We start from the raw sequence: 12,629 nt of genomic DNA on the forward strand, positions 1-12,629 counted from the left end.
TATTTTCAGTAGTGTTTAACATAAAAGCTTTCCGGAAACTTGTCCGGACTGTACACACAAATTGAGGAGGGTAAAAATAAGATTTTTAATGCTTAAGAGCACAGATTCGAGTTCTAAAATATAAGATGACCTTTTGGGTCATCACACTCGACGAAGTAGTGACAAGGCTATAACAAGACACCCACATAATAAACCTATACAGATAACAGTATATGTACAAGAAAATAACAATAATAGTTAAACATGTACTATTGGGAGGGGGACATGCTAAAGGAGAACAAGATATACGAGATACAATGGAAATGATAACCAGAACAATAAACATGATTTTAATCAGTGAAAATAACTAAACACAATGAAGAAAATTGTACGGTATCACCCTTCGTAGTTTTACTCTCAACCTCACAATGATACTGCATGGCATCACCCTATATGCCTTTACTCTCACTCTCAATATAAATCAATAGAAATGGCACGACATCACCGTTAGTGCATTAACTCTCATAATATGGCACGGTATCACCCTTCGTGCATTAACACTCACAATATGGCACGACATCACCCTTCGTATATTAACACTCACAATATAGCATGGCATCACCGTTCGTGCATTAACACTCTCCCTTACCACATAACAATGGATAAGTAATCGTAGGGAGATAGAATCAACAAGAATAAGCTTTACTTCAACAATGGTTCCACAATACCAATCTCAACTTTGGAATCAATACTCAATTATCACAAAAGCCTGTAAACACGATAAGAACGATAAATTTAGTAAGTAACTAGTCTAAGCATGGATAACAAGATCAAAGTAAGCAATAAACTACAAGGAACAAGTCTCCACCCACATGCTTTAACCCGACAACAACGCATAAGTACTCGTCACCTCACATATACGTTGTACCCAACATCTAAACATGTAGTAAATAGACAAACAAGTTCTAATCCCTCAAGTCAAGGTTAACCACGACACTTATCTCGCTCCAAAAGTCCACACAAAGCTCAACCATAGCTTTGCCTTTAAAACAAGCCTCCGAACCAATAGAATATAGCAAATTACCAACCAAACGATTCAAATTAAATCTTAGGAACTACCCATGATTGCAAAGAATTCAATTTAGGTCATTATTGAAAAAGTCAACAAAAGTCAACTCCCAGTCCCGCTTGGTCCAAACCCGAAATTCGGACCACAACCCGATTACATATTCACCTCTGAGCCCGGTTATGTAATTTATTTTGGAATCCGGCCTCAATTTGAGGTCTAAATCCCCATTTTACAAAAATCCCTAATTCTAACCAAAACCCCCAATTTCCACCATGAAAACACAAGATTTGTGGTTGAAATCTTAGAAAATGTAGTGAAAGATTAAAAGAAACTAGTTTAGAATCACTTACCAATGATTTGGGGAAGAAAGGTTCTTTGAAAGATCGACTCTAGGGTTTCTTGCTTTGAAAGTTTGAGAGAATGAACCAAAATTCCGTCTAAGTCCCATTTTGATTAGTTGCAGATGTCGCATTTGCGACCTGGGGTTCGCAATTGCGAATCCCGCAAATGTGAAAATTGCTTTGCAAATACGAAGACTCCCCCATCTCTGCTAACTTCACATTTGCGATGGTTTATTCGCAAATGCGTACTTCGACCTTCCGAAATTGCGACCGTTTGTTCGCAATTGCGATCACTATACCCCCTTGACCCACTTCACAAATGCAAAGTTTTGTTCGCAAATGCGAACTTGAGGTGCCCCATCTACTCTTCGCAAATGCGATGAGTTGATCGCAAATGTGAACCCATTAGAGGTTGCAAATGCAAAGCCTGGCCTCGCAATTTGCGAGGTCAGAGGCCTGCACCAAATATGAAGCACACCAGCAATGTTCTAAGTCAAATTTTACTTTGTTGCCTGCCCGAAACTCACCCGAGCCCTCGGGGCTCTAAACCAAATATGCACACAAGTCTAAAAATATCATACAAACTTGTTCGCATGATCAAATCACCAAAATAACACCTAGAACTATGAATCGGACACCAAAATCAAATGAAATTTTCAAGAAACTTTAGAATTACTATAATTACAACCGGATGTCCGAATCACGTCAAACCAACTCTGTTTCTCACCAAATTTGATAAACAAGTCATAAATATATTATTGGACCTATACCTGGTTCCGAAACCAAACTATGGACCCGATATCCAAAAAGTAAAATATTTCAAAGTCATTGAGCTTTTAACTTTCAAAATCCAACAAAGTGCGATAACTCGGGCGAGGGACTTCCGAATTCAATTTTGTAACGACCCGGCCGGTCGTTTTGAGTATTACAACCCCGATTTCTCATTTACTACTCAAATTGTACTTTACTGTTGTTGTGTGACTTGCCGGGGCAATTGGTTCGGGTCCAGTGAGGTTTTTGAATGAATTGTAACACTTAGTTCCAAGGTTTAAAGCTTAAGTTAAAGTAGTGACCGAATGTCGACTTATGTGTAAAACACCCCGGAATGGAGTTTTGATGATTCTAATAGATCCATATAGTAATTTTGGACTTAGGAGCGTGGCCAAAATATTATTTGGAAGTTCGTAGTGGAATTTAACTTGAAATGCCAAAAATTAAATTTTTGGAAAGTTTGACCGGGGGTTGACTTTTTGATATCGGGGTTAGAATCCAATTCTGGAAATTTGAGTTGGTCCGTAATGTGAAATGTGACTTGTGTGCAAAATTTGAGGTCAATTGGACGTGGTTTGATAGGTTTCGCTGTCGTTTGTAGAATTTGGAAATTTCAAAATTTATTAGGCTTGAATCCGTGTGTAGTTCGTATCTTTGAGGTTGTTTGATGTGATTTGAGGCCTCAAGTAGGTCCGTGGTGTGTTTTTGGACTTATTGGTATGTTCGGATGGGGTCCCGAGGGCCTCGGGTGAGTTTCGGATGCTTAACAGATCACATTTAGACTTAAGGAAGTGCTGGGGCTGCTGCCTACTGGTGTGATTGCACCTGCGAAGCTTTTGATCGCATGTGCAAAGCCGCATGTGCGCGAGATCAGTCGCAGAAGCGGCCAAGTGTGAAGCTGGGCAGTGCTCGCAGATGCGAGGAATTTTCCACATCTGCGAGGCCACAGGTGCGGAGATGTTGGCGCAAATGCGAACTGGGGCTGGCGTGAGGCGACCGCCGGTGCGAAGGGGAATGCGCATCTGCGAGCCCGCAGATGCGAGAAAGGGCCACAGATGCGAGGTTTTGGAAGGCTGGCTGTTTCCGCAGGCGTGCATTTTCGTCCACAAAAGCGGATGCGCAGGTGCGAGCCCAGGCACCGCAGGTGCGAAAATGCCTGGGCAGTGTTAAAAACGAGGGTTCCGAGATTGTTTTCTCATTTTGGACATTTTTGGAGCTCGGTTTGGGCAATTTTGGAGAAGAATATTTCCACACAACTTGGGGTAAGTGTTTTTAACTCCCTTGTGATTATATTTCATGAGTTAATCTTCATTGTTCGTGTAAGATTATTGAATCTTCAAGAGAAATAGGAGGTAATTTCTACAATGTCACAAAATAAATTTTTCAAGTTTGAATACCGATTTGGAGTCGGATTTGAGTGAAATTAGTATGGCTGAACTTATAATTGGATGGGTTGTCGTATTTTGTGAGTTTCATCAAATTTCGAAACGTGGGCCCTATGGGTGATTTCTGGGGCGTAATTTCAGATTTTGTGGAAACTATTAGCATTTTTATGTGGAATTAATTCCTATAAATTGTATGGACTGAATCAAATTAATTGTGGTAGATTCGAGCCGTTCGGGAGTTGATACGCACATAATGGGATTTCTGGAGCATTGTTTAGCTTGCTCGACATTTGGATTCGACTTGTTTGAGGTAAGTAACTCTTCTAATCTTTGAGTTGAGGGTATGAACCCCTGAATATATGTATTTCGTGAATTGTTGGGAGGTGACGCACATGCTAGGTGACGGGCGTGTGGGCGTGCACTATAGAAATTGTGACATATTTATTTCTGTGGAATTTGTAGTTAAATAATCGTGGCATTTTCCATACAGTTTTATGAGTTAAAGATATTGAGCTGAAAAGCATATTAAAAATCATTTTGAGGTTATGTGCCAGTATTATTGGGACCCCCAAAGGTCATATTGCTGTGAATTATTTGTTTAAATTAAAAATTAATACTCAGTTACATTCATTTCATTGCATATCATATCTCAGTCTCTGTTGTTATTTATTGATACATCATATCATCATTTTTGGGCTATTTTTCATGACATTGTGAGCCCGAGAGACTGGAGAGATTGATGACTGAGTGAGGCTGAGGGCCTGATTGTGAGGATGAGTGTGGATCGGGGATGCCCGCCTGTAACATACTTTATTATTATAGCACATGAGTTGTCCGTGCAAAACGTGAGTTGTCCATGCAACACGTGAGTTGTCCGTGCAGATTATAGTGCTTGAGCTGAAGGAGCCCCTCCGGAGTCTGTACACACCCCCAATAAGCACAAGTACCTACTGAGTATGAGTGCCGAGTGCTGAGTGACTGGGAGGCATGAGTGATTGTGAGGTATGCCCGAGTGGCAAGAGTGATTGTGAGGTATGCCCGAGTGGCACGAGTGAATGCGAGGTTTGCCCGAGGGGCTGTATATGAGTGATGTTCTGCCCAAGGGGCTGTTTATGATTTTATCACTGAGTTGCACCGTATTGGCATGCACACATGACATACATGCATAGAGATGTATTTTCCTCATGCTGTACAACATCACATCATTCATTATTTCTCACACATATTTGACAGGTGGGCATAGTGATGCATTTGTTTTACACGGGTTATCCGGAGGGAAAATGACAAATCTTATTTATTATTGAAAAGATTTTGGGAGAAATTTATTGTTTTTAAACTATTCACATTATTGTCAACTTTGGTAAACGATTTGGATTTTCACTGATGTATTTGAAAGGAAGAACTATTATTTTTGAAATCATGATTTGACCGAGCATTTTATCTCCGAGTTACTTATGGTATTATTTGCTTTATGTTGTTGTGGACTATTGGTTGTGGACCCAACCTTGGTAGAAGCTCGTCACTACTTTCAACCTACCGCTAGGTTTGTTACTCAGTACATGGGATCGGTTGTACTAATACTACACTTCTGCACATTGCGTGCAGATGTTGGCTGATGTTATTGTTGTGCTCGATGGTTGCGGGACTTGAAGATGTACCTGTGTTCCTGTTGTAGCTCCCTCTTATTCAGGGTAGCCTTAGATATATAAAAGCTCTGTTTATGTATTATTCCAAATAGACTATGCATTTATTTCATTTCGCTTTGTATACTCTATTCTTAGAAGCTCATGATTTGTACTACCAGTTCTTGGGGATTGTATAAGATTAAGATCTTTATTCACTTAAATTGCTTTAATAATTATTATTGGAATTGGATAATTGAAAGTTGGCTTACCTAGCGGGTTGGGTTAGGTGCCATCACGACTAGATGGATTTTGGGTTGTGATAAGGTGCTATCAGAGCTCTTGGTTCATAGGTTCTACAAGTCATGAGCAAGTGTCTAGTAGAGTCTTGTAGTTCGGTATGATGACATCCATAGTTATCTTTGAGAGGCTACAGGTCATTTAGGATATATACTTCCCATATTTCTTTCCTTATCGTGCGAGATTCATTTACCTTGGGACATAACTCTTTGAATTCCTTCCACGTATTTGTATGCGCACATGAGCGCTCGGTATCAGCTGTGCATCGCTGGCTTGTGATTCTATGAACGAGGTTCGAGGTGAGTATTCTGTGTTTTGGTGATGGGCCAGTCTAGAGGACTTGAGGCCATCGTTAGACCGTAGCTTGAGCTCGGTAGCTTCAGTTGTAACTTGTATAATTGGACTCATATATCCGATAATGACCTTACAGTGGAATTTATGGCTCGATGAGCGGTGGAATGGCTTTATGATGAGTATGATGTAACTACGGGATGTGTTAAGACGATTTGAATGTGACGAGAAGTGTTTCCTTGAAATGTAAAGGAAGCCCATTGGGTGCTTGATTTTTGTTTCGATGTGACGTACAGTCTCGAGTGTGAATGTTTTGAAGGATCTTTCACGATTGTTAAATTTTGGGATAAATTAAATTCTCATGTCAAGTTAGTGATTTTGGACTCAAATAGACTAAGTGATTGCATAGTAATTATGACTGCGAAAGGGTATATCAAGATACCAATTTGAGGTTAAGCATGTGGTTATTCCATGCGGAGTAATCTACGTAGGTGTATTCCTTATGATGTGAGTGGACAGTTTCTTTTCTGCCAGTGGGGCATATGTGTGGAGATTTTTATTTGAATCTGGCTAAGAAAGTTGACTTGAGTGTCAAGAGAATGATTGTGAGCTCAGCGGATAATTTGGGGTATTTTTATGGTTGGCGTTGCATGAGTTGAGAAGAAGTTTCGTGAACTGACTGTGGCATTATGACAGTAATAGAGTATTGGTATTGTGAGTTATGGAATGTTTTAATCTATGGCTTTGAGCCAAGTGGGGGAGCCTGCTATTGATAATTCAATTTCATGATTATATGTAAAGGTTTAGTTTTAGGCTGAGGCATACTGGTGGGTTAGTTATGACTTGCAAAAGTTGAGATCGATGATGACTCGAATAAGGAAATTCCTGGATACGGGTTATATTGCACTTATGAGTATATGAAAATCGTGGGATGGGTGAGTTATTATTTGTGAATGATGTAGTGCGCACGGAGTATGAATTTGATAGGTGGTATTAAAGTAGAGTTACTTCTTTGAGAGTTGTTGTGCTAATGGGGCACGTATCTTTTGGTCCATTTGGGCGGTGTAATTTGGATTTGAACAAAAATGGGTGACTCGTGATAAGGTGTTAACGGATATTGAAAATTTTTCAGATTGGTATATCGCTAGAATCAGATAGTTACATTGGATGGTGTAGGGACTTGCGAAAATTCTATATGACTATGGATTCTACATTTTGTATAAGGAAGGTAAGAAGAACAATTTCAAATTCACATAAGGCATCTCGGAGTGAGTGTTATAGTTGTGGTATTTTTAAAGGTGCTTAAGAAGAATACAATTGCTTATGGGCCGTAGGGCATTGTGGTTCTATGCTAAGGTTTGTAGGGTAAGTTGTGGTTAAATATCATGGTATTTTAGCAAGAAGAAGTATCAATCTGAAGACAAATTCGGAAAGGACTCGGAGAAAACAGGACAACTGGTAGTAGGTTGGATCAGTATGGTAATGGATATGATCGGTTCTTTGGGTGCTTATGATGTGGGGGTTTTCTATAGGTGCTTTGTGGCAATACACCTGGACTTAGCGACCTGCGTGGCTTGGTCTTGTTAGAGGAATTTAGTTTTAAGGGCTTGATTATGTGCAAATGGATTCCAAAGTATTCTTGATGGTTTCTACCGGTGTGGAGAACGTGTTGTGTATTGTGATTTCCTACTGGAAAGAAGCAAGAGAAAGGTTACTAACTAAAATTGTATGTAAATTATTGGTGACTCAAAGTTTATAATAATATTCTTGTGCTTTTCACATGATAGCAAGATAGATATTATGTGTTGTACGAAAGCTAGATTTTCATGTACAAGGTGGAAGTATAGTCTTGAAGATAAGGTAACAAATGTTGGACAACATGGACGGTTTCAAATAACTAGATGAATACTATTACTACTTGGTGTTGTATGAGAAAGGGGCGGACTTCAGAAGGCGCATTGTATTTTTGACTTACGGATGTATAAATTAGTATTGCGGTACTCACATGGTTGATAGACTGCTGATATTCAAATTTTGTCGAGTGGCACGGAAGAACTTTTAAAGTATTTCTCGTGGGATGATCGTGTATGAGAGAGGTGTTAGGCATTCGGGCGGTGGAGATAGAATCAAATATGGTAATTCGCGTGTTCTATGGATTTGGAGATTAGGAGTTACCAGGAGCAGATTGTTTCATGGTTGTGGACTGTGAAGTTGTGGCCGGAGCTAGCCAGATGATAAAATGTGTTATGATTCAGTCATTATGGATTTTCGGAGGGATTTTTTTATCTATTTGTGGGTAACCTAAGCTGATTTGGGGGTCCATAGGTAGGCCCAATTAAGATATGTATTCTACACCGAGCCGGAATGGTTGGCTCCATACTACTATTATTGAGGGATGTGTCATTCGGTTGATGTTGAACTTATCTGTGTTCTCAAATGATCTGTGAGTTACTCTTTTATGCTATGAGGAGTTGTGATTCATTGGTTATGTGCACAAATGGTGCAGTTCTATTTGAGCTTTATAGCGGAATTTGAGTGTGATGAGTATTTGGGTATTGCATGATCGATAGCGTAATGGTTATGTCCTTTCAGGTTTTGTGTGGTATTTATGTCATTTGCCTCTCCGTCGTTATTAATTTGGAGCAAGGTGGCTCGGGTTATATAATATGAACCTCGTGTTAGAATCGGGTGATGGTTCTACGGTGTATGATGAATTTTCAGTGTTTCGTTGTGGCGGTACTTGTTAATCTGGCGGGGCAGTTCTCTCATTTGAGTCATTTTCCATGACTGGGTACATTTGAATGTTGCGTATTGGTGCACGGATGGCACGGGTTGTGGCTCTGAGTTATATTGGTGCAGTATGTCTGTGGAACCGTTATGTTTAGTAATATAAGATCATTGGACATGGAATGGGTACTATCAGGTTTAATTTCGGTATATTCGGGAGTATAATATTGAAAGTTGGCTCAAAAAGTGATTATGGCTCTGGTTGGGGCGAGAGATCTCCATGACTTGTTGATCTAATAAGGGGTTACGAGATTCTGTGTGTTTCTTTTATTACCAACAGTGTACGGAGGTGTGGGGATGAGGTTTTGATCGATATAGGGTTTGATGCTAGTACTTGGTTGGTTTGAAGTAGTAACTGTGATCATGAATAGTGCTACGATCGGGCGAGTTGTCAAATATTCTGGGTAAATTATATCCGTGATTATAGTTATGGCTCGATGAAGCTTGTTCAGACTCATACAACATGTAAGTGTAAGATTTGTGTCTTGAAAAGAAATTTTAAAGGTTGGAAATTAGATTCCAAGGTTTATGGGCTAAAGTTAAATCAATGATTTCAATTGTATTGTGTTGTCAAGCTCATATGGAATAGGGTGATGTGGGGTCACCCTCGGGTACGTGTGTGGTAAGATGGAACAATGATTTGATGGCTTGGAAACAACTCTTGGCACGTTCGAGGACGAACGTATGTCTAAGTGGGGGAGAATGTAACGACCCGGCCGGTCGTTTTGAGTATTACAACCCCGCTTCCCCATTTACTACTCAAATTGTACTTTATAGTTATTGTGTGACTTGTTGGGGCAATTGGTTCGGGTCCGGTGTGGTTTTGGAATGAATTGGATCACTTAGTTCCAAGGTTTAAAGATTAAGTTAAAATAGTGACCGGATGTCGACTTATGTATAAACGACCCCGTAACGGAGATTTGATGATTCCAATAGCTCCATATGGTGATTTTGGACTTAGGAGCGTGTCCGGAAAATTATTTGAAAGTACGTAGTGGAATTTGGCTTGAAATGCCGAAATTTAAATTTTTGGGAAGTTTGACCGGGGGGTTGACTTTTAGATATCGGGGTCGGAATCCGATTCTGGAAATTTGAATAGGTTTGTAATGTGAAATGTGACTTGTGTGCTAAATTTGAGGTCAATCGGACGTGATTTGATAGGTTTCGGTGTCGTTTGTAAAATTTGGAAATTTCAAAATTTATTAGGCTTGAATGCGTGTGTAGTTCGTATATTTGAGGTTATTTGATGTGATTTGAGGCCTCGAGTAGGTCTGTGGTGTAATTTAGGACTTGTTGGTATGTTCGGACGGGGTCCCGAGGACTTTGGGTGAGTTTCGGATGCTTAACGGATCAAATTTGGACTTAAGGAAGTGTTGAGGCTGCTGCCTACTGGTGTGATCGCACCTGCGAAGCTTTTGATCGCAAGTGCGAAGCCGCATGTGCGCGAGATCAGTCACAGAAATGGCCAAGTGTGGAGCTGGGTGGTGCTCGCAGATGCGAGGAATTTGCCGTATCTGCGAGGCCGTAGGTGCGGAGATGTTGGCGCAGATGCGGACTGGGGCTGGCGTGAGGCGACCGTAGGTGCGAAGGGGAATGCGCATCTGCGAGCCCACAGATGCGAGGTTTTGAAAGGCTGGCTATTTCCGCAGGCGCGCATTTTCTACGCGAAAGCGGATGCGCAGGTGCGAGCCCAGGCACCGTAGTGCGAAAATGCCTGGACAATGTAAAAAATGAGGGTTCCGAGATTTTTTCTCATTTTGGAAATTTTTGGAGCTCGGTTTGGGCGATTTTGGAGAGGAATATTTCCACACAACTTGGGGTAAGTGTTCTTAACTCCCTTGTGATTATATTTCTTGAGTTAATCTTTATTTTTGGTGTAAGATTATTGAATCTTCAAGTGAAATAGGAGGAAATTTTTATAATGTCACAAAATAAACGTTTCAAGTTTGAATACCGATTTGGAGTCAGATTTGAGTGAAATTAGTATGGTTGAACTTGTAATTGGATGGGTTGTCGTATTTTGTGAGTTTCATCTGATTTTTAAACGTGGACCCCACAGATGATTTCTGGGGCGTAATTTTAGATTTTGTGGAAACTATTAGCATTTTTATATGGAATTAATTTCTATAAATTGTGTGGACTGAATCAAATTAATTGTGGTAGATTCGAGCCGTTCGGGAGTTGATATGCGCATAATGGGATTTCTGGAGCATTGTTTAGCTTGCTCGACATTTGGATTCGTCTTGTTCGAGGTAAGTAACTCTTCTAATCTTTGAGTTGAGGGTATAAACCCTGAATATATGTATTTCGTGAATTGTTGGGAGGTAACGCACATGCTAGGTGACGGGCGTGTGGGCGTGCACTATAGAAATTGTGACATATTTAATTTTGTGGAATTTGTAGTTAAATAATTGTGGCATTTTCCATACAGTTTTATGAGTTAAAGATATTGAGCTGAAAAGCATATTAAAAATCATGTTGAGGCTATATGCTAGTATTATTGGGACCCCCAAAGATCATATTGATGTGAATTATTTGTTTTAAATTGAAAATTTATACTCAGTCACATTCATTTCATTGCATATCATATCTCAGTCTCTGTTGTTATTTATTGATTCATCATATCATCATTTTTGGGCTATTTTTCATGACATTGTGAGCCCGAAAGACTGGAGAGATTGATGACTGAGTGAGGCTGAGGGCATGATTGTGAGGATGAGTGTGGATCGGGGATGTCCGCCTGCAATATACTTTATTATTATAGCACGTGAGTTGTCCGTACAGATTATAGCGCTTGGGCTGAAGGAGCCCCTCCGGAGTCTGTACACACCCCCAATGAGCGCAGATACCTACTGAGTGCGAGTGCCGAGTGCTGAGTGACTGGGAGGCGTGAGTGATTGTGAGGTATGCCCGAGTGGCAAGAGTAATTGTGAGGTATGCCCGAGTGGCACGAGTGACTGTGAGGTTTGCCCGAGGGGCTGTTTATGATTTTATCACTGAGTTGCATCGCATTGGCATGCACACATGATATACATGCATTGAGAAGTATTTTCTTCATGTTATACAACATCCCATCATTCATGATTTCTCACACATTTTTGACAGATGGGCATAGTGATGCATTTGTTTTACACGGGTTATCCGGAGGGAAAATGGCACACCTTATTTATTATTGAAAAGATTTTGGGAGAAATTTATTGTTTTTAAACTATTCACATTATTGGCAACTTTGGCAAACGATTTGGGTTTTCACTGATGTATTTGAAAGGAAGAACTATTATTTTTGAAATCATGATTTGACAGAGCATTTTATCTCTGAGTTACTTCTGGTATTATCTGCTTTATGTTGTTATGGACTATTGGTTGTGGACCCGACCTTGGTAGAAGCTCGTCACTACTTTCAACCTACCTCTAGGTTTGTTACTTACTCAGTACATGGGGTCGGTTATACTGATACTACACTTCTGCACATTGCGTGCGGATGTTGGCTGTTGTTGTTGTTGTGCTCGATGGTTGCGGGACTTGAAGATGTACTTGCGTTCCTGTTGTAGCTGCCTCTTGTTCAGGGTAGCCTTAGATTTATAAAAGCTCTGTTTATGTATTAATCCAAACAGACTATGTATTTATTTCATTTACGCTTTGTATACTCTATTCTTAGAAGCTCATAATTTGTACTACCAATTCTTGGGGATTGTATAAGATTACGATCTTTATTCACTTAAATTGATTTAATAATTATTATTGGAATTGGATAATTAAAAGTTGGCTTACCTAGCGGGTTGGGTTAGGTACCATCACGACTAGTTGGATTTTGGGTCGTGACAGTTTTCGGGCATATGCCTAAGTCCCAAATCACGATACGGACCCACCGAGACTGTCAAAATATGAATCTGGGTCCGTTTGCTCAAAACGTTGAACGAAGTCAACTCAAATGGATTTTAAGGTAAACATTTCATATTTTCTCAGTTTTAACATAAAAGCTTTTCGGAAACATGCCCGGACTGCACACGCAAATCGAGAAGGGTTAAGATGAGGTATTTAAGGCTTCAAAGTATAGAATTAGGTTCTAAAACATAAGATGACC

The sequence above is a fragment of the Nicotiana tomentosiformis genome, chromosome 8 (assembly GCF_000390325.3).
Source record: "Nicotiana tomentosiformis chromosome 8, ASM39032v3, whole genome shotgun sequence".
In the NCBI taxonomy this organism is placed as follows: Eukaryota; Viridiplantae; Streptophyta; class Magnoliopsida; order Solanales; family Solanaceae; genus Nicotiana; species Nicotiana tomentosiformis.